The 25,589-nt window shown below is 48.4% G+C and overlaps 1 pseudogene; it reads right to left on the minus strand.

Annotated features, from left to right (window-relative positions):
* Positions 1-472: 472 nt before the first annotated feature.
* Positions 473-20,443, minus strand: LOC114684197 (annotated as a pseudogene).
* Between the last annotated feature and the right edge of the window lie 5,146 nt (positions 20,444-25,589).

The raw sequence follows: 25,589 nt of genomic DNA on the forward strand, positions 1-25,589 counted from the left end.
CCTGGGGCATCAGGGTGCATTCCCTCAGTCAGGAATCGGAGGTGATCAGTTCTTCTATTCAGAAGCCAGGAGCCTCAGGCTTCCCATGAAGAGGTGGCGGCCATGTTGCTTCTCACAGGACATTACAAAGGAACAATCACAACTGTGTCCCCGGGGGAAGGGAGCACTTGAGTATCCTTCAGTAGGAGAACCCTAGTTCATCCGATGCATTTCTATAAAAAGAATGTAATTCCGGATAAAAGTTGCACATTCTCTGTGTAAAGCCGCCAAGTGTCTACTGAACTAGAAACACAGCTGATTTAAAATGAGTCACTCCAAATATGTCTCCACAACTGACATGGCTTGACATGGCCAGGAACTAGAGAGGGCAGAACCCAGGGTACACGAGGCCATCCTGAACACGGGCTCCAGGATACCCCAGTCCTGTTCCCAGGCCGTGACAGAACATGCCAACAAACTGTCAAAACAGCAGTCAGGACGGAAAGGCTCTTTCAGCAAGGAGATGAGGCCTGGTGAAGAGTCGCCTTCCTGGCAGGCGGCGGCGGAGGCGGCGAGCAGCTTCGGGCCTGTCTACACAGCGTTCAGTCTCGGTGGCGGCGCCAGGTCCCTGCAGGATCACAGCAGAAGGCGGCTGGAGGTCGAGGGGGCTTGGGAGACTCCGCTGGGGGAGGGGCCTCCCGGGCTGGGGGAGGGGCCTCCCGGGCTGGGGGAGGAGCCTCCCGGGCTGGGGGAGGGGCTCCCGGGCTGGGGGAGGGGCTGGCGAGGTCCGCTCCCTGGCGGGTTTGCTGCTGTCTTGACAGTGCTTGCCGCAGAAAATCTGCCCCTCTTTATCTAGAGCCGTGTTCTGGGGAGAGAGCGGCAGAGACACCACATTATCCAGGCCTGGCTCCATCCCACTCCCAGGACCAGAAAGCAGGACAGACACAGCATGCATGCACAGGACACAGAAACAGAAGAGGAGAAATACACCAGGCCTCCAGCGGAGGGACGTCTAAAGGGAACTGAGCCCCACTCCCCCCAACCCCCACCCCATCCCAGCAGCTGCCCTTTGCCTCTGCCCTCATCACAGCCTGTGCTGGGAGCTGGGGGGGTGGGGGGTGGCGGGAAACGCGGCTGGCCCGCACAAGGCGGCCTGAGCGAATCTGGGGTGAGCTGCACCTGAATTCTGAGTGTCTGGCCCACGCCCACACCCACGAGTGCTGGACGACAGGCAGCCTCTGCCAGCTGCTCTAGTACACTAGTACACTTATCTAAAGAAAGTTCTTGTCACAGATAGGTGGCCCTTACATGTCAGAAAGAAACAATGCCCTTACAACCGAAGGGCATCTGTAATATGCCCAGGAATCCACTGGGGTGCAGCCACATGGACTCTCCATGGTATCTTTGCCTGCCCCTCTCCCTGTGAGAGAGCCTGCACCTGCTGGACCCCTGCATTATCCATCTACTCAACCCCTCAAGGGCTTCCTTCTGAACCATCTTGGGGGGCCCAGGCATGGAGTCTCCTCTGCCTCACTGGAGCCCGGGTGCTCTGGGAGCCAGCAACAGCCGCTTCACTGGGTTTCCTAAAGGTGGAGAGACTGTGGGTCTTGGGTACCATCTTCTAAGATGAAGGGACCGGGAGGCATTCTGCAGTCTAACTCCCAAGGCAGGGGAGTGGTCCCATTGATTCGTCCACTACAATAACACAGATTTAAAAATAAAAAAGGGATGGAGAAAGAACAGGTAACGAGGCTTCTCAAGACAGGCAGCGCGGGTCGCGTCCTCCACAGCTCCTGCCAACCTCAAGCTGAGCACTCGTTGCCTTCAGAGGGCAGCTTCAGCCAACTGGGGTGAGTGGGTGAACCCTGGCCTGAAACTTGGCTCCCGAGCTGCTGGGACCAGGCCGGCCACTCTGCCCCCCTGACCCCCACGAGACAGGCAGCACGTACTTCTAACAGACTTTCTCCAGGGTAGAAGAAAGCCACGCCCCTAGCTATTCCCCCTCTTCGCTTCTGGCCCCGAGAACATGAGCGTGCATGGCAGACGGAAGCTGGCGGTGCGGTTAGTACATACCATGGCCTTGGACCTAGTCAGGGCAAGCAATGCAGCGGCAGAGAGGCAGGAAGGGAGAGAAGCGGGGACAGAAACCGGACTTACTTTCAACAGAAGCAACACGATCCAAACAGTAACCCCGAATCACCACCATCACCCCCTACAAGTCAGCAGAGCGCCCCCTGGGGTGGAAAGAATGTACATCTGGCGACATTCCTCCTCGGCCAGACCAGGGAAGGAGCTGCCTTGTCTTTCCCTTCTCGGCCACAAGATGGCCCCTCTGGTCGCCGAGGCTTTGTGCCTCACTGGGACAAAGAAGCCACCTCCCAAATACACTCTCCTCATCTGCATGCTGAGGACTGTCAGGGAGAGGCAGAGTGTGACAAAGACCATCGGCCTCTCTGAAACTCTCTCCAATGTGATCACGTCCTTTTCCTAGAGACCGCCTGACACACGTTGTCTTACTGGATAAACACAGCAGCTCTTGACAAAGCACAAAAACCTCACAAAGACACTCATCTCCTGCTATCATTTCCAGAAAGATGCCCTTGACCTATGTAAATGGGAGCAGGGCACAGGACTGTCACCTGTGTGGACAGGAGCAGGGCACAGGACTGTCACTATGTGGACAGGAGCAGGGCACAGGACTGTCACCTATGTGGACAGGAGCAGGGCACAGGACTGTCACCTATATAAACAGGAACAGGGCACAGAACCTTCACCTATGTGGGCAGGAGCAGGGCACAGGACTGTCACCTATATAAACAGGAACAAGGCACAGGACTGTCACCTATGTGGATAGGAGCAGGGCACAGGACAGCTGGAAGCCTGCTCTGAGCAGGAAAGCAGGCTGACAAGCTGAGAGGTCTAACACGAAGCTCCCCAAAGGTGTGCTGGGCTGTGCTGGGCTGTGCTGGGCTGTGCTGGGCTGGCCAGAAGGAGGTCAGTGGTTCAGAGGACCCAGACCAGCAGGAAGCCGAGGGTCAGAAGTCTGAGACAAGCATGCAGTTGGAAGAGGGGCTGAGAATTGGGGGGGCTCCCACAAACACAGTATGTTGAATACCAGGGTCTGCTTCTGGATTTCCCATGTCTCAACTGGGGAAAGAGCGGGACTCTCTCTGTGAGGTGCCTCTCAAACTGTCAAATCAAACTGTCAAATGAAACGCAGACATCAGCATCAGCTTCCCTGTCCCTCACCTTTGTAAATCAGTCCCTATCCTACCACTGCAGCCTGGGTACCTACTTTGGGGACAATGCTGGGGTGGCACAAGGCAAGGCCCCATCTTTAAGTTATGCACAGAGGTCAGTAGCATTTCAGCTGTAAAACACACCCCACCCTTCTGCTTCTGCGATCATATACTCAGTAATGACCAATTAATGCCAGAGACAGGCATTCTGTGCTTATTTTCAACATAAAAAGAAGTTAAAACTGTCCGCAGGAATGGGATGCCTCGATGCACAGTCATAACATGATGGAGGGCCCCAAGTGTTACACACGCCCTCCCCTGCAACCACACCTAGGCCCAGCCCTGACTGGGGGACAGACAAGCAAGAAGCCTTCGGCTACTTCTGAGGAATAGGTCAAATCTGGCAGGCTGGCTTTGAACCACTGAGAACAGAGACCGCCAGAAAAGAGTCCCGGGAGTATCTCCAGGAGATCCTGAATGCAGTGATACCACCGGCAGTTCCTTAGTGCTCACAATCTGCAGGCTCATGCAGAGAACCCAGGTGAGCTGGATGTCACCGCCAACGTGTGCCAAACGGCTCCTGCACATACGTCAACACGCAATTTTTATTCAGTCCCCTTCTTAAGGGTTGTTCTTTCACAGGAACACCCCATTAAAACAGAGGGTTTGACATCTGACCAACTCCATTAGCAAGGGGGAAATTGCTGTTGGTAAAGTGATGAGAGGTTCTCTGCATTATTACCCAGAACACAGCTTACACTCGGCCCCCGGGAGGACTGTCAATCACTCTAGGGACCTCAGCTGAGCTTCAGTGGTCAGGAGGCAGGGCCCAGGCCTATGGCCATGGATTCCAGTGAGCCACTGGGTAAATTCTCCTACAGGGCTGCAAGGTTACACGTCTCAGAAGACTAGAAAGCCAATCACCGTACCATATGAAGTCTGATTACAACAGATTCTCTTGAAGCCTTTGCTAGATGTTGCTAGGTCTACACACGTAAGCACGCACACTGCACCCCAGCACAAACGCAGACTCTTCATGGTTTCCTCTTCCTCAGAAGCTGCCCACACCACCGTGCATGGCATAGAGGCACCCTGCTTCTGCTCATGGGAGAGGTCTCAAAATACCCCTGGGAAGGGGCCCCCCTCCTGCTGTCAGCTCTACAGGGGTGGTTCTTTTCAACTCAGAAGCCGGACTTCTGTGACCTCTCAGACTTTCTCGGGTTTTTGGTAAGACACTGCCATGGTGGAAAGAAAAACCACAACTCCACTCTTCTGGGGTTCGACATGGAGCATCCCAAAGTCCTACGAGACGGCACAAAGTCCAGTCTGTAGACTCAAGCTGTGCCTGGGGAAGAAAGGGGGCACAGAGTCCCCAGCACGGGGCACGGGGCGTCACCAGGACAATGGAGGGAGCCTACCGAATGAACCCAGCCTCCCTGGAGGAAGGCACAGCACCACAGACCGGCAGGTACCAGGAAGGATCAGGGCTTCACCAACAGCAGGGCTCACGTCCATAAGGGCCATGTGCAGGCTGTGGCTTTCTGGACGCCCACATTCGCCTGACACAGAACCTTTCCCAGGTGACAAGAGGCTGCTCTAGGAGGGGACAGAGCTGCTGAGTCGGCCCATCACAGGCCGCTGCCCCTCGGGAGAGGGTGCTTCCGGGGCCGCTGGCCCTGCTGTCTGCTGTGAGAGGGCAGGACCGAGTAGCTGCTGCTGGAGATGCCCTGGCCGAGTAGCAGGTGGGAGATGCTCGGAGCGGCCCCCAGTCCCACTTCACAAGAGCTCCAGCCTGGGCAGGAAATTAATGACCTTGCTTGTGTTTTCTTTTTCTGTCCTATATTTTCTTTTGGTTTTCATTTGATGTGTTTAAATATTTAGATATGTGGCCTTAAGTAGTTTGGAAGAAGTGCAAAAATAGGATCATTGTTACTTTTTTATATAAAATTTTAACCATGAAAAACTATTTTTTTAAAAAAGTATTCTTCTATGGCTTTAAAAATACACCAACTATTTTTTTTTTTTTTTAATTAAACGCTGTCTTTAAAAGGGGACGTTTGTTAACTTGGCTGTTTCTTATCCCAAGTCCCAAGGAAATGGCACGTCCGAGAATCATGAGCCTGGAGGAGGCAGGGCCTTACTGCCTTCCGGGCCCAGCCTGCGGGGCTGCCTGGCAACCTCTCCCTAGATGTAGCAGCGGGTATGAGAGGGGCAGCAACTGCCCAGGAAGGCCCAAGCCCAGGCGCCCCCTGCGCCTACCTACCACTATAGCTTCCACATCACCTCCCAGCCTCTAGCCTGCCATGCAGAGTCAGGGGTAGGGCTGGAAGCACCTTCACATGCCAGTCAATCCCCCCAGGAAAACGGGAACATGGAAGACACCGGCTTCCATGCGTGGGACCCTGGCTATCTAGTTCAGAGACAACTCCAGCTCAGCAGGCAGGCCAGACGCCCCCAGTTCTCTGGGGCAGGGCTCTGCACCCCACTCACCATGATAACGGAGACCCCGGTGGCGGTGCTGTTCTGTTTGGGGAGCGCGTTATTAAAGTGCCGTTTGAGTTTACCTGTAACCTCAGCCTGCATATTATTCTCCTGGGATGCGTCATCCTACAGAAAGGAAGAAAAACAAACACAGTTGACCCTGGACCCTTAACACTTGGTCGATTCTCTACAGTTACGGCCCCTCCCCCACCCTCACCCTAAGGACTCCTTCCTGAACAGGCGCCTCCCAGCCACAAGAAGAAGTTCAGTTCTTTCGAAGGCCATTGCTGCCTCTGTACAGCGCTGTGGAAGAGCACGGGACTAGCATGCAGTAGACCCTGCACTCCATCCTCAGCGTGGCGGAGACACACAACACTGCAGCGAGGGCCTCCTGCCTTCAGAAAGGCATTGTGCCATCCATTCCCACCTCTGACCCAGGAGAAAGCACGGGTCTCCACGAAAAGGAAGGATGGCATTGTTTGGGTTTCTGAGACCCTCTCCCGGGGCACCTGTAATACAACTCTTCCCATGGAAATACAAAAATGAACAGCTTATCGTTTTAATCAAGAAGGTGTGTCTGGTGTGGTGATTCTCTGCTGTAGCTCTGGTTATGGGCAGGCTGAGGAGGGAATGTGGCTTGAGCCTAATGTTTGACCCACTTCTTAAGTTAAAAGAAGAAAGTAGCAGAGAACATGCCCCATGCTCAAGCTCGGTCCCCAATACACAAGTCACTGGGCTGACAGCCCTAATTCTCAGAGAGACAGAGACGTGGCACCTTCTCCACTAGTCACTCGGCAGGGAAGCAGTTTGCAGGGTGGAGGAGGTACACAGTGACATGGCCTTGGGGCTAGCTAACCCAGGATTCAGGAGCTGACCTCGAGAGGGAGCATGTGACCAGCACATCTTCTCTGCCACCTCTGGGAGAGATCGTCTCTCTTTCCAGTCCACAGGAGGGACTGCATGCCATGAGGACACAGAGTCACAGTCTGAAACATGTTCACCTCCGGGGAAACATAAACCCCACAACTAGAAAGAAGCCACGGGAGGGACCCTTAAGGGGCATCCTGGCCAACCCCATCACTTCGCAGATGAGTAAACTGAGATCCAGCAAGGGACAGACTATCCAGGTTACTCACTGAGCAGATGGAGGACTCTGGAGTCAGCCATCTTCTCCCACGCTACTTGATCATTAGGACAGACATTGTTTTGTTTTTGTTTTTGTTTTTGTTTTGTTTTTCGAGACAGGGTTTCTCTGTGTAGCTTTGCGCCTTTCTGGGGGGTTAATTGGTAGCCCAGGCTGGCCTCGAACTCACAGAGATTTGCCTGGCTCTGCCTCCCAAGTGCTGGGATTAAATGCGTGCACCACCACCGCCCGGCAAGGACAGACATTGTATCTGCTATAGAATTTGAATGCCCAACTCTCTCTGTGGGAAACACACACAAGGAAGGGAGCATGCTGCTGGCCATACAATATAAATCCCTGGGAATGTGGGTACTTACGGACACCCAGGGGTGACTCAGAATCTCCCCCGCAGTACAGCGAGCTTCAACGTTTACCTGAAGCATTTGACTGATTAATTCCTATATAGGGGAGAAAGGGGAGAAAGGGGAGGGAAGGGGAGGGAAGAGGAGGGAAGGGGAGGGAAGGGGTAGGAGACCACAGAGGACAAAGAGGGGAATCCCGGCATAAATACAGAAATCAAGAGCCAACCCAGCAGCTCAGCCACCGAGCATGAAGCCAACCACCCACACTTGCAGAGCGGAGACATGGCCCACATCCACGGCCGGGGCAGCAGTGTATGAGAAGTCTCCCCTGACTCTGCAACAACTAAGATTGACTCTCCTAAGACTTCGGGCCTTCACCTTCACTCCACAGTAGGATATTGCGCTCCCTTTCATCACTTAGTTCATTCATTCATTACTATACTGTGAGGAGCGCCCAACATACACTTGTTTAAGAAAGAAGGGCGTGAACGTTTATCGACATTAGTGGAGCAGTGGAGAGCGCTGTGGTGCAGATGTCGATCTAATTAGCGACTTCAGAGACTCTATGATAGGGTACACTTACAAAAAGACCACACTTTAAAAGTCAAGCCTCTGAGCCCAAGCTGGGGCTGCTCAGCGCCTCCCACAGGCCCCTGCGTACACACAGGAAGAGCCCCGCACAGTACCTTGGCAGAATCTGTAATGTTGTCCCAGTAGGGGGCTGGAAACTCCAGCTTCCAGCCAAGATCTGGTCAAAGAGATCTTCCTGGAGATTGTTCTCACTGGTGACAAGGAAATGGGAAAAATTAGAGTCCCTAGGGGTCTCTGGGCAACGGGTCGGAGTCAAGGCTCAGCTGTGGGTCAGAGCTGCATGGTGACAACAGAATTTTCCTTCTGGACAATGAGCCAAAGGACACTTCCTAGGCCTGGGAGCCAGAGAGACAGAAAATGACCCAAGCAGAGTGTTCCAGTTCTTTAGAAAGATGAAAAAGTTCCAGCAGTGGATGGTATGAATGGCTGTGCACTTAATGCCCCACAAAGGGTGCTTATAAAGGGTTAAAATGAAAGCCAGGTGTTGGGGCGTGTCCCTGTAGTACCAGATACTGGGAGAGCTGAGGCAATATTATTACTTGAGCCCAGAGGTTCAAGACCAACCAAAGAAACACAGCCAGAGCTTATCTCAGGGAGAAAAACTAGTGTGTGTGTGTGTGTGTGTGTGTGTGTGTGTGTGTGTTGAGAGAGAGAGAGAGAGAGAGAGAGAGAGAGATCTCATATAATTATATATATAGCACAACAAAAAACCAGAAATTACAGATAATGGAAACCATGGTGGGGAAGACTGGCATTCCCCACGGCTCATGCCTCTAACAGCACAAAAGCAGCCTCTACTCAACCTTCCTTTTTCTACATTTTCAACAAAACACCAAGATTATTGAAAATCATTCAGAGTTCAGACCTAGATTTAAGGAACACGATGTTGACTTGTTCCCCACAACTCAACTTTCCTTTGTGCTCAGTCTCAGAGAAAGAACATTCCGAGGATGCCAGCTAGGCTTGCTCAGAGTATCTCTGCCAAGCTTTTAGGGGTTTGGTTGCCACCTTCTCAAAGGGCACAAAGCGTGGAGTCCTTAGAAACAGACCACGTAGGGCCGGGTCTAGGGTACAGTAGCTAGGTCTTTCTAATGACCCAACTGACCGTTACAGTCAAGGGACGCACTGGGAGACACCTGCTGGTCCACACAGAAGGACAGAGGTACACCGCGGAGCAAGGGCCGGGTGGGACGGCCAGGCAAGGCAAGAGTCACTATTGCTGGCCTGGAAAGTGAGTGCACACACATTTTTTTGGAAGCATGATGTTCTCTCTCCTTTGCACTGCTGTAATCAGTTTAGTGCCCCTTCAAAAAGAGTGAAACTGAAGAAGAACACAGCGGGATTCTACAGAAGCCTTCAGAAGCAAGAGCACACCAGACGATGTTAGAAGAAGACATACATAGAATCTACTTTCAAAACTGTTCCTATCACTCTATTCATCCCCTCTTCATTTTTTTCCCCTGGAGTCAAGGGTAGCTTATGTTGACCTGATCATGTAGCCAATACACAGCTAAAAGATGGAGTCCATCTGCAACAGCCATGTACAGCAGTCCACAGACTCCAAGTAATATAGCCCAACTCAGCAAAAGAGACCCCAGAGTGCTAATGGGACCCCAAGGATCAACGCTGTCAATCATCAGAGCTGTGCACCCAGTGAAGAGCATCTCCCTGCAGACGGTCCACCGTGCCTGGTAATCAGGTACAAACAGTTACTCCATTTGAATCCACGCTGGATTCATCATCACATTTATACTACAAGGTCTGGTGGAGCCGCTTTGGGGTGCTTTTTTTTTTTATTCTAAGACAATATGTCCCTTAGATGAATGGGCTGTGAGTATAAAACAGGCAATTAAGAAGAAAACAGTCAGGGCTGGAGAGATGGCTTAGCAGCTAAGAGCACTGACTGCTCTTCCAGGGGACCCGGGTTCAATTCCCAGCACCCACATGGCAGCTCAAAACTGTCTGTAACTCGTTTCAGGGGACCTGACACCCATGGCAAAACACCAATGCACATTAAATAAAGATAAATAAAATTAAAAATTAAAAAAAGAAGAAAACAGTCTCTCAGTGACAGATGATGAAAGAGTAACAATCTCAGTTCAAAAACTTCCAGTTAAAGGTGACTTCGTATAGGACAAAGAAAGCACTTGGAATGCTTGCTTAGAGAACTTTAATATTCATACATATACATGTATATGTTGTTGTTGCTTTTTATTTTTATATTTATTTATCTATCTATCTATCTATATATATATATTTATTTATTTTTGAGACAGGGTCTCATATAGCCCAGCATGGCTTCAAACTTGCTACATAGCCAAGGATGGCTTTGAACTTTGTATCTTCCTTGATTCCAAGTCCTGTGTGCTGTCATCCTGGGTTTCATGTAGTGCTGGAGACTGGACCAAGGGCTTCACGTGTCACAAAGCCCTCTAACAACTCAATGAGCTCCCTCCCCAGCCCCGGTATGCCCAAGTTTATGCCATCCAAACTAGACAATAATCATTTAAATCAACACATCCTTAATGTCCCATATATGTTTTTATATAACAGTGGGTTGTAAATCTGCCTAACATGTCTGTGCGTCAAAGATGCTTCTAGAAGAGATGTTTCATGTCACAGATTATCTCACTAGCAAAGAGGAAAAGCATTTTCTTAAAACGTAAAAGTGAGACAGGTTTTTTCTGACACTGGGCAGCCCTTCAGAAGGCAGTGGGCTGTTCTAATGAGCCCCACTCCCCTCTCCATCTCACAAGGCTGCTGCCCTCCAGCAACAGTGACAGAGACATCAGACTTGAACCCACTTCCATGACAATTCAAACACAACGCTCCCATGGCTGCATCAGAAACTATAAACACTAGAGGGAGTTGTGAGTATATACATTCCCTAATGCTGATCCCCAAACCCTCGTCCTTGATATGAACTTGATATGAAGAGGAACTCCATGTTAACTGGTCCAGATATCACATGTCATCAAAACACACCATCCTTCTACATTTGACTCGCGTCCCCCCCAAAATCATCACCCAAACCATCCCAGTCCCCAAGTGGCTGTAAAAAGACCACACAGGAATCCACCCTCTACTTCCTCCTTTCTGGCCTTACATCATAAGATCCATCAGATAACTTCTTCACACTTACGCTATGCTTAGCCACCACGGAGCCAGGCAAGCAAGCACACCCCCAGTCAGTTGGTCTGGGTCATTATTTCTTGGGCTCCATGTCTCTGTACCAGCAGCTCTTCAAAGCAGACTAACATTTCTGTGGCACTCTGCTCACAGCAATTATCAGTTAAATCACCGTAGAACTCAAATGGAAAATGTCAGAATTCAAAGAAAAAAAAATTAAAAAACTTCCTTTGCTCCAGGAAGTTTTCATAGCAAATGTTAGGAAAGAAAAGATAAACTATTTTTCATTTGCTGACCCAATGCAACATTTAAACACCATGGTGTACGCCTCAAAACTCCTTATGGGGAAACCTAATCCTCACTTGGACAGCATTAGGAGGCGGGTTTTCGGGTCACAGCCAGATTAGGAGGGCAGAGCCTTCATGAAGACAATTGTAGTGTTCTTGGGAAAGACCCTGGCGAGGATATAGTTCAGCGGTAGAGGCCTTGCCTAGCATGAAGCCTTAAGCTCAAACCACAACACCATTTACAAAAAAAAGCTAGGGCAGTAAGAAGATCCTAGAGGTCATCCTTCTTCTGCTGTGAGAATTTGCACAGAGAAGATGGCTGCGCCTTGCCCAGGAGGTAGGTCCATACCAGACACCAAACCTGCTGGTGTGTTGTTCTTGAACCCCTCAGCCTCCAGCATCGTGAGAATAAGTTTCCAGTCTCAATTGGCCACATAGTTTGTGGAGGTTCCCTACAGTGGCTGAGATGGGTCTAAAATCTCAGCTTTGAGGACGGGGCCTGTGCACTCCGGCCATCACTTACCTGGCTCACCACGGGTACCCACTCACCAACAGAGTGAGGGAGGGGCAGGAAGGCAACCACACACTAGTAGATGCCCTTCTGCTTCCACGTCAGTCACCTGCCCAGAACAGGTGATGAAACAGAGCAAAAGAGCTGTAGCCAACGTGGCTGGCTCAGCCCTGGAACCATGACCGGCTTGAAGCATGCCTGTGTTCGCCTCTGTTCCCACCAGGCCAGCATGGAGCTGCCAAGATTTTCTGTGACTCCACTTCTCAGGTAAGAAATGTCACATGTAGGGCTAAGACTACCATAAAGAGTTGCTGGTTTTACAAGAATTGAATGTTTTAGAAATTTATATAAAAATCGAGATGTTTACGACACTGCTCTCGAATTAAGGAAAAGTAATACCTACACCAGGGACTTGGAAACGGACACCCAGCTGATCCCGGTTTCCACTCAAGGAGCTTTAACCCGACCCTTCTTTAAAATGAGTGAGAAGCTGCAAAGTCTAGAGTCTGTGTGACACCAAGAAGGAGCTCACAGGTTCATACACAAAGCAAAGCCCTCACATCTGAAGTATGGTCGGCTAGTCACAGCCCCGAGCAGAGTATGCAGCATGACCCAGTGTTCAAAGCACAATTTATATCTATATGTACCAAAACACCAAGGAAAAAACATGAGTTTGTATTCGTAGGCTGTAAATTAAGATAAATAGTGAAAGGTGTATTTATATCATTTTAAACTGGTAATTTTATTCACCAGCTTAGGGTCCTTTCTGCCAGGAGTTAAGTGTCTGAGAATTTGTAATTCAAATAGAGTTACCTCCGGAATGGTGGGAATCCACAGAGAAGGATGTATGTAATCACACCAGCTGCCCAAACATCACCTTCAGGCCATAACTGGAAAACAGAGTGAGGGAGAGCAGGTAAGTGTTGCTGGAGGGCTTCTCTCCAGGTTCCCCAAGCCCCACAGTCCCAAAATCTACTTATAAAATAATCACTCAGACGCTTATATCACTTATAAACAGTATGGCCGTGGCAGGCTTCTTGCTAACTGTTCTTATATCTTAAATTAACCCATTTTTATAAATCTATACCTTGCCACGTGGCTGGTGGCTTACCAGAGTCTTTACATGCTGCTTGTCCTGGCGGTGACTACAGTGTGTCTCTCCCCTCAGCCTTCCGCTTCCCAGAATTCTCCTCTCTCCTTGTCTTACCTACTTCCTGCCTGGTCACCTACTTCCTGCCTGGTCACTGGCCATCAGTGTTTTATTTATATAGAACGATATCCACAGCAGGTAAGGGTTGACCTGAGCACGTGCCTCCTTGCTCAAGAACTGCCTTCATTCCTGTCACAGGAATTGTCCTCTGAAAAAGCCATCTGTTTTCTCTCAATCTAACCACCATCAGGGACCACTGTCCCCAACCCAACACTGACCAAAGCACAGAAGTACAGGCCTAGGGCTCTTAGCCAGAAAAAGAACAAGCTATTCCTTAACGTTAAGGTCGTGGTTTTAGGTCACATCTCTCTCGGCTTCCCAGGCTTTCTTCCCAGGATACACTGAGCACAAAGCAGCAGGGACAGCTATGTGCCTTTCTCACCGATGACAAGGCATGACCCAAGACCAGGAGAATCTCACCCCTGTTTCTGCAATGATTTCTGGTGCCACGTAGGTTGGGGTACCACAGACGGTGTACAAAGGGCCTTCAACCACTGTAGCCAGCCAAAAGTCTCCAGCTTCAAAGACTTGGTTCCATCCGGATATTCGCACACCTGAAACAGAAACAAGCCAACGATCACCTCTCTTCTCTCTCTCTCTCTCTCCTCCTACAATAACTGTGAGAGGGACATTGAATTAGGACAGGAAAGACCTGAGGAAAGTTCTTTTGGTAGAGTACCACAGGCTTGCCGGGTGGTGGTGGTGTGGTGGTCGGTGTGGCGGTGGCGGCGGGCCGCCTTTAATCCCAGCACTCGGGGAGGCAGAGGCAGGCGATCTCTGTAAGTTCGAGCCAGCCTGGTCTACCAAGTGAGTTATTAGAAAGCCAAAGCTACACAGAGAAACCCTGTCTCGAAAAACCAAAAAAAAAAAAAAAAAAAAAAAAGAAAAGAAAAGAAAAGAAAAGAAAAAAAAAGAGTACCACAGTCTTAAAGGGCCAAGATATCTCTTCAGAGATTTTTGTTCAACTGTGAAATTGGAAACATGCTATTTTTTCCCCTTTGCAGGAAGCCAAGGTCCCAACGCCAGCAGGTCAGGAACCGACCTGTATGTAGTGCTTAATGTGGTTCTTAAGATACTGGAGCACCCAACAAGAAGGGGTTTCATCAAACGTAAATGCTAGGGCTTTCTCCAGCAGGCTTGCTTTCTGGACAGCTGGTGAACTATGAGTATTATGGGCTCTTTCCTAGCTCCATGTGTGGTGCTGAGGGCTGAGCTCAGTGTCTAGTTATGTTAACAGCTGTCCAACCACTGAAACACCCCTAAACCTAAAAATAAACATTGCATGGGAAAAAACTCAGAAGCTTAGAAAGAAAATGCACTTTAGAATCCAGACAGCATGAATCTAAACAGGAACTTCGGCCCAATAAAATCTATAACTAAGAATCCCTTCGAAAGGAACAGAAAGACCCAACGTTATATCCAGCTGTCAATGTCTTATTTAATGATTTTTAAACACAGTTTTCAATCAACTGGCTAAACAGAGTGATGGCTAAGTAAATTGTGGTACATATAATAAAATGATATGTAGCTGATATTACATTATTTCCAATAAAATACTTACCATGAGAGTTACTGAGTATATTATTAGTTTTTCAAAAGTTAAAAGTGTACATGAACTTCGATGTCCCAGTCTTAACAAGGCTCTCTTTGAGCAGCACTGAGTCACTTGAACTTCCTTCTTGAGATTTCTTATACTTAGACATATCCATGTGCTTACAATGGCCACATAATTGAGTAAGATTTACCTTATATCCAAGCAAACCTTCCTTAAGTGATAAAAGCCTGGAAATAACATTACAAGCAGACAGTTTTGGAAGCCAAGGAGCATGTACACAGCTAACTTGGGACTCGCTGCATAATCCAAAACTGGCCAGTATACACCGGTCGCTTGTGTGTCTATTGGAAAGCACCGAATTTCAGAGAATAGTAACTGCACAGACCAAACCAATATGCAAGTCTCTATTTTTACATGTTACATACTACTTGTTCTTCTTTGTGTTTTACTACCGAACTGAACTTTCATTTCAACCACTACAAACTCTGGAAGGGGAAATATTTAGAGTGCCATTTTCTCAACATAAGCAGCTAAGAGTATCACCCACTGAGGGGAGTGATTTAGGCAGCCATCAATAGAAAGCACAGACCCTATGGTGTGCCATCCAAGCTTTATAGGCATTTTGAAGGACCACTGATGGCCTGCCTCCCTCTCCTGCTTGTCTTCATCTGTTACAGAACGTTTCTTCCTTTGGGACATGCTGTGTCTTCCATGTAATGGAAGTATATTCCATGTTTGTCCACAGCATGTACACAGCTCATACACATCTTCATGACTTTAGAGAGTCATGGAGTACTGGTGATGGTTTGTATCTCTAAAGTATGTATCGCTCTGTGTGAACCGCACAACACAGCAGAAACATACTCCAATATACAAATGGTCTAGCTGGAAGCCAAGAGTCGAGATTCTTAGTCACGCCACATAGGACAAAATCTCCACCCATGGTGTTTAATGTAAACATGAGTGAGAACAATCTCATATAATTAGAGTTAGGATTTATGGTGCATTTACTGAAACCCAAACATTAGAACCAAATTCCCTAAGACACCGTAGTGATAAGGCCATGTATAAGCATGATTTCCTAAATGTCTGTACCATGAGTCAAAGTCTCAGATACGTCACTGTTATTTTATTTTTACAACTCATTAGGTACTGTTTTTATAAAGCTGTTTATTTTAAACCCTCATTTAGAAATGTCTAGGGGTGCTGGGAGGTGGTTGTCAGACGGTCTCGGAAGCCATTTTCACATCCCCCACAGAACCCAGCGTCAGACGCCGAAGTACAGACAGAAGGACAGAGCAGCCGATAGCTGCTGAGTTGTCGGGACAAGTAGGCCTCCTGGGCTAAAACACGAAGAGGAAGTATGCCTTGGACAGAGAAGTGGGGAATCACAGTGATTTATCTGAATCACCTCCTCCCCATGCAGAAGAAAATAGGGAAAATATTAATCATCTTTAAATCTGAACTGGAGATTCTCTTTAAAATCGACAGGGAAAATTAAACACCACGGTGTCTCCGCATGGCAAAGAGACACTGTTTTAGGAGACTGACCGTGGAGCTTGGGGCACAGCTCAGAGGTGGGGAGCTGGCCTACCCTGCCCGAGGCCTGGAAGGGAAGGAGAGAGGAGGGAATGAAGAACAGCAGTTCCCCAGGCTTCTTGGCAGTTACCGACAGCCTCGGGAACTTTGCAGATTTACATACTCTCCCAAGCACGCCACTAGACTTAGATGAGGACCACACTGGCCAACCAGAAAAGGAACTGCTACCTGCATTTGGCAGGCAAGGAAACCGGCACACGGAACCGAGCTTCAGCTACCAAGCAGGCTTTGCAGCCAGGAGCCCTCATCTCGACACACTGAACCACCACGCAATGGGTTCTGTAGCTACACAATGCCCAAACCCAGGCAGCCTCAAAGTGTGCAGATTCTGAATGAATTTTAAACAACTGTGAAAACCCAGCCCCGCCACGTCAAATGGCCCACTTCACACTGAGAGATGCTCCATCAAATGGCTGGCAGAATGCAAAACTGAAGAGCGTGAGAAACGCAGGTCCCAGAGCCAAAGCCAATCCCTTATGCTCTCTAAATAAAAATGCCAGCGTAATGATTTAGAAGGACATCAACTAGGAGAAACCACACCTCTTCTCTCCTGTCCCCAGAAACTCCTGGAAACCTGAATTTATCACTGCTCTCCCATAGTTAACTATGACAGGGCACCCCTGGGCTGTAACTCACGGCACTAACGGCCACCTCCATGCTCCTGACACACGGCCCATACATCTGCCTTGGCAGGGCTTTAAGTTATCACACTGCTACCAGGGAACGGGATGCAAATCAGATGTCAGCATGCCCTGCTGCTTAAAAACTGAATTAGTTCTCAGACAGGAAGAGAGCAAGAGTCACGAGGGGCATCGACTTTTAGTGCTTCAATGGCACGTTCTCCTCAGGCCAATGCCGGCCTGCTAACTAATCTAAGATACAAGATGGCCGACACACACGCCACTCTGACATGTGTATGTTACTAAGGCCATTTCCGGAGTCCGACTCCACAGCCTGTCTACATCAACCATTAGTTCTAACCATTTTCCTCCCCTCTGGGGACCACCAGGCCCTTAATGCAGATTTAGAAGAGGTGAAAACATACTTAGAGCAGAAGAGGAACTCCAATCAGATTTCCTGATTACTGCCGAGGTAGATGTTGGAGACATCAGTGTTCTGCAATATCTACCCTCCACATAGTCCACCTTGAGGCAGCATTCCAGTTTGGAGATGACCATTCAGATTAAGAGACTGAGTGGCTATGGTACAGCTCCGTGGTGGAGTGATTCCCAGCATGAGCGAGGCCTCGTGGTAAACCCTTAGCTCCACAAACACACAAAAATGTCTGGAGCCAGCATGGAGGTACACACATCTATAGCACCAGCCTCTCGAGAAGCTAGGATGATCTCGATGCCAGGATTCAGAATTCAGTACCAGCCTTGAAAACACAGTGAGTCACAAGCTCTTAAAATAAATAAATACTGCTCAGAAGCAATGTCTCAGACTTTAGAATATAGCATAATGAGGTATCTAGGGGATGGGCTCCAATACCAACTACAAAATTCATTTATGGTTTACGTACACTTTAAAAACATAGCTTGAAGATAAATTCATGCAGTATTTTTAAATTATTTTGAGTATGAAATGACATTTCATGATATGGAATTTTCCACTTGGTGACATGCTGGCACACAAAAAGTCTCGTTTGTTTTGGAGACAGGATCTCACTTGGCAGCCCCAGGCTGGCCTCAAACTCACTATATTACAGATATGTGCCACCACGCCTAGCTCTCAAAGTACATTTTTTTTTGGGGGGGGGATGCTTCTGAATTTCAGACTAGGGTTTTATGGGTGCTAAACCTATGTAAATACCTCAAGGCAGAAGACAGAAAGAAAAAGAATTCTGCCTTTCTGTGATACCCAGAGAGGGTTGCACATAGCATTGTTCTTAGTTTCCCTTGTAAAGGGGAAAAATGTCCCGAAAATGAAGGGGAACATGTCCTTGAATCCCTTGCAGCAGGAGTGTACGTCAGTGGCAGTAACCCTGATTTCCAGATGCACTGCATGCTACAGAAGAAGTCGGCGGTATTTTCTATCAAACTGAAGAGGACTCAGGACAGCTTCTGCAGGCAGTTCAGCCATGGGAAACCCTGTCGCTGTCCGTCATTTCCTCCAGGAAAACCAGCTGGCAGTCTGCGCTGGAGCTTCCGGCTGCCAGCAGAGCTCTTCCGTTGTTAGCTACTTCGTGCCTGGGTCCTTGGCTAACCAGATCCGTCCGGGCAGCCTCCAGGAGCACGGTCTGGAGCTGACACCAGCCTCTCTAGAAGCCTCTTGTGCCGACCTGCCCGCCACGCTTCATGTCATGACATCCATGCCACAGAGACATTGCCGCCCCACACAACAGGAGCTCACTCTGTGGGTTCTACTCTGCTGGACATGAGACAGCACAGGGAATCTCGGCCCCATCTCCCAGGAGCATCTGAAGGGAGGGCCTGCCTGAAAGGCCTGAAGAGCCTGCTGCAAGAGAAGGCTGTGACTGGGGCAGGACTGTGCCAGAGACTGTCCAAGGCAGCGGTGCTTCTGCACTCTTGCTCAGTGTCTGTCTGCACCCCCAAGATGGAAGAGGTTAGCCACACTGGGGGAGGACGTTACCAACACAGACTGGGACAGACGGAAGAAATGCAGGTGTGACACTGTTGGAGAGTCTCGACTGCTGAGGATGGAGAGACCGTCTGGGATTAAGACGACAGGAGCAGCACACAGATAAGCCTCTCTAGTAAAGGGTAACTACGATGACACTCAGCTATGAAGGTGACAGAGAGGCCAGCTAGCTACCTTGCATCTGGGAGGTGTGTACATGCCAAACTCCCCAACCAGCTCCTCCAGCTCCTCACAGACACTGAGATCTCAAGAACAGAACTCACCAAAATAAGCTCTAGCTATCGTGGCTCACCATGAAGGGGAATTGAACATGGATTAGAGGTGAGTGTCATGATGAGCCAGATGGAGGAGACAGGGTTATAACAGGTCAGGAAGCTGGTAAAAACAGAACAGGGCCCATGTACCAAGGTCCCTGAGCCACACAGTAGAAATCATGTCTCATTCCGTAGAATAGAATACATGACACTTTCAAGTAGAAAAAAAAAAAAAAATTAGTGTATCTTAGTTTCAATTTCCATACCCACAAAGCTGAAAGGAACAGACTACCAAAACTTCAGTTTGCAAATGAACACATCTGTTCTATCCTCTCACCCACATGCCACTACTTGTCTCCAATTTATTCTCTCCACATTCTGTGCCATACAGTTTTGTTCGCCTTCCTTCAGTCAGTATTGCTGCTGTAAGTTTAGATGTTAGAGGTCCCAGACACCCTGTGTAAGAGGCTTGATGCTCAGCGGGTGTGGAGCCTTTAGCAGGCAGAGCTTTGGGCAAGGTCCATCATGACACACGCTCAAAGATCCTGGAGTCTCCTTCCTTACTTTGCTTCCTCAAGGAAGCAGAAAGTGGGCAAAATGACCCCACCTCATCTCATGCTCTTCACAGACGCCATCGACAATCCCATCAGGGACTGAGGCAATAGGGCCACCTATACTGGACTGGAACCTCCGAACTTTTCTCTTTACCCATTAATCATGTCATGTATTCCATTACCACATTCCGAAGCTGAACTAAATAATCAAAGACAAATGAAAACGTATATTCTAATGCCTAGAAAACAAAATGCACATCAATTCAGGAAACCCTTTAGGATTTTGTGGGTGCATGCAAAACACCTAAGTCAGCTTGAACTTGCTGATTTTCCTTAAGTTTCTCTCCAGCGCTCTACTCATTACTGTGACAGTGGTTTACACTCTAAATGTCATTTTACGTTGTGATGGTTTTCACAGTATTACAATCACTTGAAAAGAACAGAAGCATGAGTTGAAAATGAAATAGCAGAGATTCTACCACACAGAAGATTCTCGGGCTTGATATATCTCTGTGTACAATGCTGAGGCCATGCAGATATCTGAGGGCGTTGGCTAGGTTGTACACCATGGCACTCCCATCTCTCTCCGTGTACTTGGTTGAAGAAGTAATTGCATCAAAGAGATCTCCACCCTATAGGATAGAAAAAGAGATGTACGGGAATGTCAACAGCTCAGTCCTGTGAGGTAAGAAGGATGCCACATCAGCTTAGAGCAGATGAAGGAAGGGCCACACACCACACCGATGTGTACCAACAGCGAAAGTGAAGAGGGCGCAGGATGCTTTCCTGACTAGTTGCAAGCCAATTTGAGATCGGACGCCAGCGAAACCTGCCCTCCCTCTTACTTTGACCAGCTCCATCACTAGGAAGAGCTCCGTCGCCGTCTCCATCTCCTCGACCAGCATGATGATGTTGGGGTGCTTCACTCGGCGCAGTATTGACACTTCATTCTCGATCAGATGTTCCTGTCAAAGAAAGGGTGGAGACAGACATCAGACACCACAGAACCTTAGGCTCTGCCCCCACAGCCTGGAGGAGAATAACAGATCACAGTCTTCATTTCTAATGCCAAGGGTGACATGTCTCTTGGCACAGGACAACCACACCTGCTTTACTTAGTTCCCCCAGGGATAGGACAGGCCACTAATGGCTATCTCTTTGCCAAGACCCTAAAGAAACTGCCTTCTGAGCATGCCCAGGAGGCTCAGTGTCATACCGTACCGACGTGTATGACTCCACTCTAAGCAATGCACTAAAGACAGTATCCACACAGCACTGTGCCTTCTCTGAGTAAGACGAGAATCACTTTTTAACTTCAGTACTCCATGCAAAAATAACGACTAGGCTATAAGAAAGTTTGGCACACAAGCTCTAAGGTTAAAGTGTTTTTACTGTTGCCAATATAAATTTTAATTTATGCTAAAATTCACGAAAAATAAGCTTTCTTCTTCTGTGGGTGGGTATGAAGTCATTCACCAGATGGGTGTTCCTTCCACTTCGTATTTCAGAAATCTAGAAGGTGCCATCGTACCACACAGCTCACTTGAACTGTGCTCAACTCTGCCCTGAAAACACTACCTCAGTGTTGCTCATGCTCAATGATGTGGACGAGGGCTGCTCTGGAGTAAAATGTTCACTTACAGAATTAAGACATTACCCACAGGTCGTACACAGTGGCCCTTCTGTTCTAAGTGTGGCTCACGTGGATCCTTACTGACTTCAATGACAGATCCATTTAGAAAACGATCTATAACATCTGCAAGCTTCTCTCTTTAAGATTCTAAATGCTGAAATAAGATGATTTTATACAGAAGAGGTATCATTTGTCCTCTAAAGATGTGTGCATGCACACATCTACGTAGGTGTAGGGGTGTGTGTGTTGAGTGTGCTGAGTTGGCCTTTGACCTTACTACCATGACTCAGAGCTAAGTCTGGTGTTCTGGCATGGCAGCTCACACCTAGTTTCAGACACCATTTCTCTGGTTTTTCCTATATCTTCCGGTGCAAACATGATTTATGTTTTTAGTCTAATTCAAATTGACAATAGCTGAAGGAATAAATCACAAGAAATGAACAAATTTGGTAATGCGGGGAATACAATCTACTGCAAGTTCCTGCACATGCTGGGTTGAGATTCTTGAGCACTGGATGTACTATCCAAGAAGTCACGGGAGACGCATCAGCAAAGGACAGCAAATGCCCAATCGGAAATCTGCAGGAAATTGACTCCCTAATTGTCAGGCACAGAGCAAGGCTCTTGTGTAACGTTCTGACATTTTATCTTTTACTTCAGCCCTTGGAGAGGGGGATGTAAGCCTAGCATTCATGCCTCTCAGCCCACATCTCTTGCACTGGGCATCACTGCTTTGAAAAGGGAATACCTGAGTGAAATTGAAGTTGGAATTTTTCAAAATGAAAATGACATTGGTGAAGATGCAGATATTATTTTGTTGAAAAGACAGGAATGAACAGCAGCATCACACCCTCACTGGAGGTGACGAGCCACCAAGCTTTATATAAGGAGGGAAAAAAAAAACTGTACTTCTTTCAAGAGGACTGAAAGGCTTTTGGAGTGGTGTAGGAATCAATGTTTCCAAATCCCCTTGGAAGGTAGGAAGTCTCAAACCCTAATGTGCATGGCCGGGCAGTCGGGGAAGAGCCTCCTCCTGAGCATTAACACAGGGCACAGCCAGCACCCAGGATGGCATCCAGGGAGGCGGCTGTGCGGGCAGCCAAAGAGGCCACACAAGAAGACACGGCGGCCGCTCCACGCTTACTCTATACCCTCACGCGAAGCTTTCGGGTGTAAAAGCAATAATGTGAATTTGTCTCAACCTGCACTAAGCAAAGACAAGAGCAGTTACCACCGCTACAGTAAAAACGGGCTTCTTTTAAAACTAAATCAGAGCTTCCCCCCCTAACCCTGCCATCCCCTCCTGCCCATTTTCCCCAATGTTAGGAGGGTCTACAAACACGTTGAGGGGTGGTTTGGGATGCCCATTTGTAAACGTAAAGCACTCCATGTCAGCAGTGTCAGGAAGCTGTCTGCATAGTCAAAATACACTGTCTACCGAGGATTGAGACCCCTTCCCCAAGTTACCGTTATTCTCAACAGAAGGCACTCAGACAGTCTCAGGGGCCACTGTGGAACCTCTCTCGGCAGTGTGAGAAGGCTGCCCAGCAGTGTCAAGTCCCAACACTGAGCAGGCACTGGGACATCCTCCACAGGAGCCATGTTAACCTAGTGCCCTGTTCTTGACAACAGTCCATCTAAGCAGAGTCAATGCTTCTGTTGGGACGTAGAAGCTGCCTCTCTGTTTCTCCGTCTCTTTCTATTCCTGTCTAATAAAGCAACGGTCCTTCCGACACTAATTATCATGAAATGTTAGCAAAGCACCAATAGAAAGTGATGCAATGCTTCTCCCCAGGTGCAACCCTGGCAGTCCATATAGGAGATTTTACTCTCTGTTCTCCAGAGTCTACTTTTTCAAACTCTCTCCGTACAGAATACGAGTGCCATTTGAACCAGGCTGAAGTTACCCATCATCCTGTGAGGGGTGTCCCCTGCCCCATCAAGGCTGAGCTAGGTGACTCTCTCCTGGGCAGCCACCTCCCCTCCCCACACTTACACCACTCATAGCTCTCCTCCTCCTGTCTCCTGTTTGTGGGCTGGTCTGGGGCCTAAACTTAAACATCCTAGAGGTGTCTGCCTCACTTTCCAGCCGACAGCATAGTTAGAAATGCACAGTGCGGAGGAACTATGCACACACACACACACACACACACACACACACAACACATATCATCACTCATCAGTGGCTTCACAGCTGGCCGTTAAGACTGCGGAGGATAATATACCAAGAAGGAAAGCATGCTCAAATGTTTCTTCTGTCTATCGATATGATAGGCATGTGTGTGCCGATCCAGCAGGTGTGTGCGGATCCAGCACGTGTGTGCATGCCACGGCACTCATGCAGGGCTCAGAGAACAACATCAGGTATCCTCACCTTCACCTTCTTTGAGAAAAGGTCTCTAGCTGTTTTTCTGCTCTGTGTGCTAGGCTAGCTGGCCCAGGAACGTCAGGAGATTCTCTGCTCTCTGCTCCCCTCTCCCTTTAAGAACACGGGGATTACAGATGCATGAGCTCAGGGCCTGCCTTTCCATGGGTGCTGGGCATTAAACTTGGGGCCTCGGGCTGGAGGGGAAGCACTTTTACCCACTAGCCCATCTCCCCATTCTCAAATGCTTTTCACTCCATAGCACCCTGTTCCTCTTCCATAAGCTTTCCCTGAGCCCACATCATACTCAGAAGAATTGGTGTTAATTCTGTGCTGGGTCACCCACTCCCGGCACTGTGTCTTACCTAAAGACCACACACCAAAGTTCAGGTGAGTGAATAATGTACTCTAATGATGTTCATGTGTAGCAGGAATCTTAGAAGGTCTTATTAATAAAGTCAAACCTGAGGCCAGTTATTGGGGGTGAATGCTGGCAGATCGGAGAAGCAGAACAAGCCACAGCTACCTCACCTCGCCAGTTCCTCAGCTGATCCTGTTTCCTCAGACTGGAAGCCTCTGTGTCCTCATCCAGAATGAGTTTCAGCTGAGCTGCTGCTCAAAAGCCTGAAAGCTTAACCAGCCAAATGCTTCTAGTTTCTGGTCTTCATGCCTTGTGTGTCTTTCCGTTTTTGCCATCACTCCCTGGGATTAAAGGCTCACTTCTTGGGATTAAAGGCGTGTGTCACCACGCCTGGCTGTTTCCAATGTGGCCTTGAACTCACAGAGATCCAGAGGGATTTCTACCTCTGGAATGCTAGGATTAAAAGCGCGAGTGCCACCATTTTCTAGCCTTTGTATCAAGTGGTTGTTCTGTCTCTGACCCCATATAAGTTTACTAGGGTGCACAATATTTTGGGAAACACAATATCACCACATTCATGTGTATTAGAAGAAGAAACAGAAGACAAGAATGAATATTCCCCTAGGTTCCTATCATATGAAGGAGGAATAAATCGAAACGCAGAGGATCATGGCTGTACCCAAACTCAAGTCAGGACTTGGCCTCTGCGGATCTGCGGGAAGTTGGTCAACCCAAATCTCTGCTTCCTCCTCGGCACAGCTGGTGCAAGCGTTCTGAGTCCGACTGGGCCAAGTCCCTGCATTCCCAGCTGGTGGCCATTGTCAACGCACTGGCTTTCCACAGAAGACCACACAGCAGAGGTGAGCAACGCTCCCCATACAAGTGGCCGCACGATCCCTAAGATTTTGTAAACAAATTATGTTATTTTTATCTGAACATATAATTTCACCATGGGGGGAAAAATATCCACTTATTTGCAACATCAAGTTTTTAAATTATAATTTTATACAGTATTGATACGGAATTTGTTGGTCAAATATGCAAAATGTAAAAATGCAGAGAAGCGGTAAAATTGTGAACTGTGCAAACAGAACCACATCCGGTAGCAGGGAGACACAAATCCAAACGTTGGGAGGCCTATCCCCATGTGACCAGGCACCAGTGTATCAGATGAAATTCCTGCATGCGGTCCTAAGAACACAGCCGTTTACGTCTTAACCGTGATCCTTAATATTCTGGAGGAAACGTCACAGCCACATAGAACGTGGCCGATATCATGACACGCGGTGCTTATACCACTCACAGGTGGAAAGACTAACAGTTACATGTAGAGAGAAGGTCGTTACATTAGAAAGCTAGTAATATTATTAGAAGCGTGAGCAAAGGGGGCCAGCAAGAGACGATGCAGTGGGTAAGATGCCTGCTGCCCGACCCAAGGCTGAGTTTGATTCCTGGACACGAATGACGGAAGAAGATTGACTTAGGCAAGTTTTCCTTGGCATGTGTACACACACACACACACACACAACACATACACACAACACACACACAACACACACACATAATGTACACATACACATCTCACAACACACACACACATACACATCACAACAACTAAACATTCACACACAGATACAGAAGATGAACACTTACAGTGGTTACAGAAAATGCAAAGCACGAAAGATCGGACGAAAGCCACCATGCAGAAAAGGGCTGGCTGTCTTGCCACCTTGGCTTTGCTGACAGTTACGAGAG

This window comes from Peromyscus leucopus, unplaced genomic scaffold (assembly GCF_004664715.2).
Source record: "Peromyscus leucopus breed LL Stock unplaced genomic scaffold, UCI_PerLeu_2.1 scaffold_1029, whole genome shotgun sequence".
Classification (NCBI taxonomy): domain Eukaryota; kingdom Metazoa; phylum Chordata; class Mammalia; order Rodentia; family Cricetidae; genus Peromyscus; species Peromyscus leucopus.